Raw genomic sequence first — 8,401 nt, forward strand, 5'->3', positions numbered from 1 at the left:
AGTAAAAATACCACAGATTGGGCCAGAATATTGTTTTGGGCCACTATTCAGCTACCACCAGCCTACCCACTGAAGTAGCTACCAGCAAGTCCAGGGCTCCATGAAGTGAATGCCAGGTCAATAGTCAAAGTCAACCGCCGGTCAACTGTCGAAGTCAAGTAGCCAGTCTCTACCCATGCTGTCAGCTGTGCTGCCAGCCAACATCCATCCATACTGTCATCCATTATGCGTGTCAGCCAGTCAGTCCATCATGCAGAATTAACACATGGAGGCATGGATGGAGGTTTCATGCAGAATTGATTCAAAGAGGCATGCAAGGACAGTTTCATGTGGATTAATGCCAGGAGGCATGCAAGGGCAGTTTCATGCGGATTAATGCCAGGGGGCATGCAAAAGTCAGCAAGTGCAGAATTAAAACATGAGGGCAATTTTGGTGTAGTTTCATGCAGGATTAATGCAAGGCAGTTTATGGCCAGGAGGCATGCAGGGCATGGCCAACAGGCATGCAGGGAAATTTAATTCAATTTATGTTATTTCGCAATTAAGAGAGGAGAGAATTCACAACTGTATATATAAGGGAAATTGTAACCCTGAGAGGGGGAGGGAGCGAATACGGAAAAGAAATCCACTGTAATTCTAAATATCAATAAAATATCACTCCCCAAGGGGATTCGTTTGTGGATGTAGGCAAACCATGCCGAACCACGTTAAAATCGTGTCTCTCATCTTTATACTATTTTATGTTTTTAACCCTGTTTTCATCAACAACACCAAAATCATCGTGTTTAGTGCCCGGAAATATTTCTGGGTGCAAACATTGGCGCCGAGTAAGGGGACTACGAGAAAAAGAATCGTGTTTTTCCATTGAGAAAAGTAGCACAAAATGCTTCAAAATCGTGTTCGTGAGAATGCAGTTTGGACGCCGTCAAAAACCATTATTGCAGTACAGTAAGGGCACTACATATCATATTCAATGTTCGCGAACGCCGTTACATGCTAGTTAAAACTGTTATAGTCCAGTTGATCGAACTACTGTAGTCCAGTTATCCTCAGCAGTGCTGCAGTCCAGTTAATCGTAACCGTTGCAGTCCAGTTTTCATCATAACTGTTGTATTCCAGATTTGCAGTAACGGCTGCAGTACAGTTCTAATATAACTGCAGAAGTCCAGGTTTGACTCAACTGGTGCAATCCAGTCTGGCAGAAAATCTAGTGGCTAAGTCGAGCCAAGACGAGACGCTGAGCCAACTGCACCAGAGACGCGGTTACAGAGACAAGATGCTCGAACCGTCTTCTTCAGCATGACGTCGTCATGAAGTTACCCCCCATTCACAAGAAAAATATCGTCGCGATTTTTCCCTCGAAAATTCGTCAGCAGCAAGATCGATCTCGAGCAACTCAATTGATTTTACAGTTCGGAAGATTTTTTGTCTGGAACGTTTTGGGTAACACATTGTTTAACAATCATCATCACTGAGAAACAACAACATAGATAGTGAACATCCTAACTGCCACTTGTACATGGAGTTGCAATACCACATCTCATAAGGTATGAGTATAATTAAATATTTTTGCATCATTTCATATAATCATGCATACTTTTGTTCACTGGGACACCTACAATGCGGCGAGCGTCTTCACATGCCAAGGCATGAGGAGATGCACACATCTCAATTCTGTGCGAATCTGGAATAGTGGGATTAGCCCCCTGCGCGAATTCCAGATAGCAGAATAACTTTCAACCTCATTCCATGCGCGAGCAAGATGTAGCAAGGAAGTGCACCCTTGTGCGAGCATTGAGCACCATGATAATCACTATCTTCTGGGAGCGAGTTGCGTATCACTTCAACGTGACTGACCATCAGTTGGGGGAGAGATATGTAACACCTCATGGTCTAAAGTAACTCTTCTGAGGCGAGTTGCGTAACACTCCACACGCTTGGGGGCGAGATTTGTTACGTAGCACCTAAATGCTATGCGAAATTCAGCTGCTGGAAATCGAAACAAATGGTAACCCGAACTTCTTAATCCTCCAACGAGTTACAGGATTAAGAGGGGGAGAGCATACATCCTAATATTTTTATGAAATTATCGCAAACAGAAGCGTTAATGACTGCTACAGTCCAGTTCATCGAACTACTGTAGTCCAGTTCCTAAGAAACTGATGCACTCAGTTGGACGCAATTGATGCAGTCCAGTTTCGCTAGCAACTGCTGCACTCAGTAGGACGCAATTGATGCAGTCCAGTTTTACTTGCAACTCTTATAGTCCATGTTAGATCATTTCTCGATCGAACTCGCATGCGTTGCTATCTCAAGCATGTTTGTCAATGTTAGTGATCAAAACTATAAGTCTTGATTTCTAGTCAACTATAGCTAAGGTCTCGGACTATGATAGAGAGTGTAGTTGAGCTTAAGAACTCCATGGCAATCATCATACAAGACGAAGGACTACTCAAGGAACCGGTGGATCTTCGTCGACTAAAAGGTATGTGGAGACTTGAACTTATCTATCACTCAAAAGTATATTTATCTCCTATCTTGAGACAAAAGTTGTTTTGCTATATAGACTTAGATTATACACATTTGATATTTCGAGCCGAGTTTATCTCGCTTATCTATTTCTCGAAATATGTGTTGGTAAGCTTTCGCTTTAACCAAGTTCATCTTTACCTAGTGACGAAAGTCATGACAAGTTTCAATCACTTTGGAAATTGCTTACTTTGACGAAAATAGTTTGTGAATAACAACTATAGAATATCAACGTCCTCTAAGAATGTTCCAATGATTGAAATGAGAGTTTAGATTATATAACCATTGGAGGATATAAGCATTATTGTGGAAACACATATATGTATAAGTCCTTATTCCTTGAACCGAAGTTTGCGAACTTTGTTGATCAAGAGAACCGGCATGGTGGCGTGAGCCAAGTCCGCGAACTCAGTCAGCGAACTGGCGGAAGTTCTTGTCCCGAGAATTTCTGCTGGAGTTTGTGAACTCCGTCCGGGAACTTAAGACCGCAAACCCAGTCCGCGAACTTGAGTAGGTTATATCTAAAAACGATGTGTGTGAACTTATTCTTATATAAACTAAGGAATGAAAATGCAAAGCGTGGCTATATAGTTCATGAACCGATTCGAGTGAATCAAATCGGTTTTGCTTCGATTATGTCTTGTGTAGTTACATAAGATTTCCTTTCAATTGAACAACTCTCTAACTAGTTCATTTGAGTCACTTGAACTAGTTATGGTGAAGAAGAATATGGTTGATATGAAAGTGATCATATGGCTAACCATTTGGTTGACTATTGTTGAACCAACAAACGTACAAGTTTGGGTACGGTTACACAAGCCTAGAAACGTGCATTTCATTTGTGCGTAACAAGCTAGTTTTCGATCTAACGGTTGAAAGATATTAGCTTGAATCTAAATCAGGTTTTCATCTAACGGTGAATATTGAATGCTTTGTTACCAAGCTAACATTGATTGCAAACCCTGATTTGAAAGACTATATAAAGGAGAACTCTAGAAACTGGGAAACCTAATCCCCACACCTCCTGTGTGATACTAGTTTTGCTAAGCTAGAGTCGATTATCCTTTAACCTTTGGTTTCTTCTTCTAATCCAGGTTAACGACTTCATTGGGATTGTGAAACCAGAACAATACTACTTTATCGTAGATTTGTGATCTGATCTTGTTGTTTCTATCGTACGAGTACAATTGTAATAATTGGCTTGAGATTGATATCTCCGATAGGCAAGATATATACGAAATCACAAATACTTCGTCTCATCGTTTGTGATTCTACAATATCTTTTTTCGCTGCGTCGATTAAGATTATTGTGAGGTGATTGATAATACTAGGCTGTTCTTCGGGAATATAAGTCCGGTTTATCAATTGGTTCCTGTTCACCATGATTTATCAAAATACGGAACAAAACTTGTAGGTATATTCGTGGGAGACGAATTTATCTATTAACGTAGACTTTTCTACGTGATACAAATTTGTTTATTAAAGTCTTCGACTTTGGGTCGTAGAAACTCTTAGTTGTGGGTGAGATTAGCTAAGGGAATCAAGTACGTAGCATCCTGCTGGGATCAGAGACGTATGAGCATAACTATACCTTGGATCATTGTGAGATTGATTGGGGTTCAACTAAAGTCCAGACCGAAGTTAGTTTGGAGTAGGCTAGTGTCTGTAGCGGCTTAATACAGTGTGTGTTCAATCTGGACTAGGTCCCGGGGTTTTTCTGCTTTTGCGGTTTCCTCTTTAACAAAATTCTGGTGTTTGTGTTATTTCTTTTCCGCATTATATTTTGTTACATAATTGAAATATCACAGGTTGTGCGTTGTTCAATCAATTAGAATATCCGACCTTTGGTTGTTGATTTAAATTGATTGACACTTGAATATTGGTCTTTGGTAGCATCCAAGTTACCTCTCTAGTATTTGATAAAGACTCGCAGATTTCTATTTGCTTGAGTATATATCAAATCGAGAGATTGAGATATAAACTCTTTGATTTACTTTTTATCTAGATTGAGTCTGACTGTCTAGTTGATTCTCTAGAAAGTATATTGGAGTTTTTCCATACAGATTGCTAACCGAAATATTAGGTGTGGTTGTTGTAGCCCCACTTTTTCCAAACCGAACTGATTATGTATGTATAATCGCTTTATTCTATAAAAGATATTAGCTTGAATCTAAATCAGGTTTTCATCTAACGGTGAATATTGAATGCTTTGTTACCAAGCTAACATTGATTGCAAACCCTGATTTGAAAGACTATATAAAGGAGAACTCTAGAAACTGGGAAACCTAATCCCCACACCTCCTGTGTGATACTAGTTTTGCTAAGCTAGAGTCGATTATCCTTTAACCTTTGGTTTCTTCTTCTAATCCAGGTTAACGACTTCATTGGGATTGTGAAACCAGAACAATACTACTTTATCGTAGATTTGTGATCTGATCTTGTTGTTTCTATCGTACGAGTACAATTGTAATAATTGGCTTGAGATTGATATCTCCGATAGGCAAGGTATATACGAAATCACAAATACTTCGTCTCATCGTTTGTGATTCTACAATATCTTTTTTCGCTGCGTCGATTAAGATTATTGTGAGGTGATTGATAATACTAGGCTGTTCTTCGGGAATATAAGTCCGGTTTATCAATTGGTTCCTGTTCACCATGATTTATCAAAATACGGAACAAAACTTGTAGGTATATTCGTGGGAGACGAATTTATCTATTAACGTAGACTTTTCTACGTGATACAAATTTGTTTATTAAAGTCTTCGACTTTGGGTCGTAGAAACTCTTAGTTGTGGGTGAGATTAGCTAAGGGAATCAAGTACGTAGCATCCTGCTGGGATCAGAGACGTATGAGCATAACTATACCTTGGATCATTGTGAGATTGATTGGGGTTCAACTAAAGTCCAGACCGAAGTTAGTTTGGAGTAGGCTAGTGTCTGTAGCGGCTTAATACAGTGTGTGTTCAATCTGGACTAGGTCCCGGGGTTTTTCTGCTTTTGCGGTTTCCTCTTTAACAAAATTCTGGTGTTTGTGTTATTTCTTTTCCGCATTATATTTTGTTACATAATTGAAATATCACAGGTTGTGCGTTGTTCAATCAATTAGAATATCCGACCTTTGGTTGTTGATTTAAATTGATTGACACTTGAATATTGGTCTTTGGTAGCATCCAAGTTACCTCTCTAGTATTTGATAAAGACTCGCAGATTTCTATTTGCTTGAGTATATATCAAATCGAGAGATTGAGATATAAACTCTTTGATTTACTTTTTATCTAGATTGAGTCTGACTGTCTAGTTGATTCTCTAGAAAGTATATTGGAGTTTTTCCATACAGATTGCTAACCGAAATATTAGGTGTGGTTGTTGTAGCCCCACTTTTTCCAAACCGAACTGATTATGTATGTATAATCGCTTTATTCTATAAGACTCAAAAGAGATCAGAATTAACTCAGTTTCTCTTATCAGGTTCCAATTATTCTTAAAACAATTGTACCTTCTTTTAGACAAGACAAAAACCAGGTTAGTTAACTATTTTTTCTCATCAAGGAATCGACTAGACTTGAATAATCGAATCTTAAATTTCGATAATCTTGAACTAATATCAAAATTAACTTAGTTGCTCTTATTAGGAATCAAATATGTTAGAGCACTTCTCGGTCGAACTCACAAGCGTTGTTATCTCAAGCTTGTTTATCAAGTTTAGTAGATGAATACTATATACTTGATTTCTAGTCTACTTATAGCTATGTCTCGGACTAGGATAGAAGTGCGTAGTTGAGATTTAGACTTCACGGCATTCACCAATTGAAGAAGAATATCTACTGAAGAACTTGGAGGAACTTCATAAACAAAAAGTATGTTGAGACTAAAACTTATCAGTCACTCAGAAGTCTATTCAATTCTATCTACTAATGAGACTAAGTCGTATAACTATATAGACTTGGTGTTATACACATTTTAAATTCCAAGTCGAGTTTATCTTGTTTATATAATTCTCGAAATACGAGTTTAAAGCTTACAACGCTTCATGGGTGACCGTAGTCTGATGCAATGCCCTTGGATGTATTCTAAGTATGCACACGTAGATTGTTCAGCTAACAGAATGGTCATCGAATTACAACCAGAAAAGCTTAGATATTTGCAATGTCAAGATATTAATTTTCGCGAAGAACCAAGAATGTTAGTTGATGTTATGAGAGAGCAAGAAGATGAAAAGGTAGCAACATCGTGGAAAAACCTGAAAATTAAAGCCAGGTTGAAGAAGCCACAACATGAGCACTGCGGAGAAGCATCATCGTGGAAAAGCTTGAAACTTAAAGTCAGGTCAAAGAAGCCACGACAAGATCACTGGGAGAAGTAGAAATTACGAAACAGATGATTAATGAATGCTCAATCCCTGGTTGCAAATATTTTATGCATTTGCATACTTCAACAGAAGAAGACACATTTGGAAAACACTTATGGAAATGTCCATTGTGTTTTAAGTTAGAGTGGGACTGATTAAGTGTATGAACTGATTCGAGCATCGTTATTTTCTCCTTTGCTTAATTAACAGAAATGTCTTTGTATTTACACCATCTATGTACTAGCATAACCAATTTAAACATTTCTTTTTTTGAATCAAAGTACATTGGATTTAATAAAATTACATTAGACACAATTGCAACTAAATTATAAGAGTGAGGTAATCAACATCCTCATTCATGGAGCGGCTTGTGAAGCGGATGGTAGAGCATCTAGAAGGCCGAAGGCGTTGAACATGTGAAGTTCCGTATGGACGTTGAAACAAGATAAAAACATAAAAAGGTCTTCCATTAGTTTGCTGCCATATTGCTGAAGTTCTTTGATCACTTCGGCTTTAGTTTCACTGCTAATCCTACTTCGGTTAATCTTCATCAGCGTACTAAGAAATTGGTTGACAATACGACAAATTAATTGAAAACGAGTGCACAATCCATTGACATCATGGTTTCTTAGATTCTCAGTTTCTGCAGCGACCATTGCAAAAACTTGTTGCCAAAAAGTCGTCTGCTAAAAATTCGTAACACCGTGGATATTTTCTCTTGATTGAAAAATATAAGCCATTCAAATTGCTTAATCTTCTTCCTGATTAAACTTAGGACCACGAAATCTGATAGCATTTTTTGAATATTTTTTTTCGAAAAATTTTAAAATAAGATTTTTAGTATGAATGATGAACATTGAAGTGAAATTAAGAAGTTCTGGTTTTGGAGTTGAAAATGGTTGTATGTATAGGGATCTATCTGTGCCGAGTCTCAGCTCATATAGTCCGACCATCCTATGTTGATGTGCGCGGCTCATGTTGAGCTGACCGTCTCAAATTGAGACTCGATGGACAAACCTCGGATTTAAGGGTTTGTCCGTCCATAATTACTTGTTTGCCAGTCCCACTATAGGTGTATAATGGGAAATTTGTTGTTTTTCCAGTTCCATTAGAGTTGCTCTAAGAAGAATAATTTCATATTTTAATGAAATACGTAGAGGTTGTCTTTACCAGAGTTACCCCGATTTGTAGCTTAATTGATGATCAGTTTGTATACTAAGTATATGACGATGTCATGTTATTTTATTTTCACAGCACAGCGCGATAAAGCACAACACAACATAACAGAAAAACACTTTTCAAAAACTCATAACAATACCAAACTCGTCTAAAATATAAATATGAGTCGGACAAGAGTTTGACCAAAACAAACAAAAATCCCGTACTTTTAGTTACCACGTCACTCGTGTGCTAAGAGCTTCTCCAACGGTCATTTGTGTGCTTCCTATGTGGCAACACAAATAAGACATCCTCAATCTATTTTTCCTTAAAATTAGGGAGAAAAAAATTCCATCTCCAACA

Source organism: Papaver somniferum, chromosome 2, assembly GCF_003573695.1.
Source record: "Papaver somniferum cultivar HN1 chromosome 2, ASM357369v1, whole genome shotgun sequence".
In the NCBI taxonomy this organism is placed as follows: Eukaryota; Viridiplantae; Streptophyta; class Magnoliopsida; order Ranunculales; family Papaveraceae; genus Papaver; species Papaver somniferum.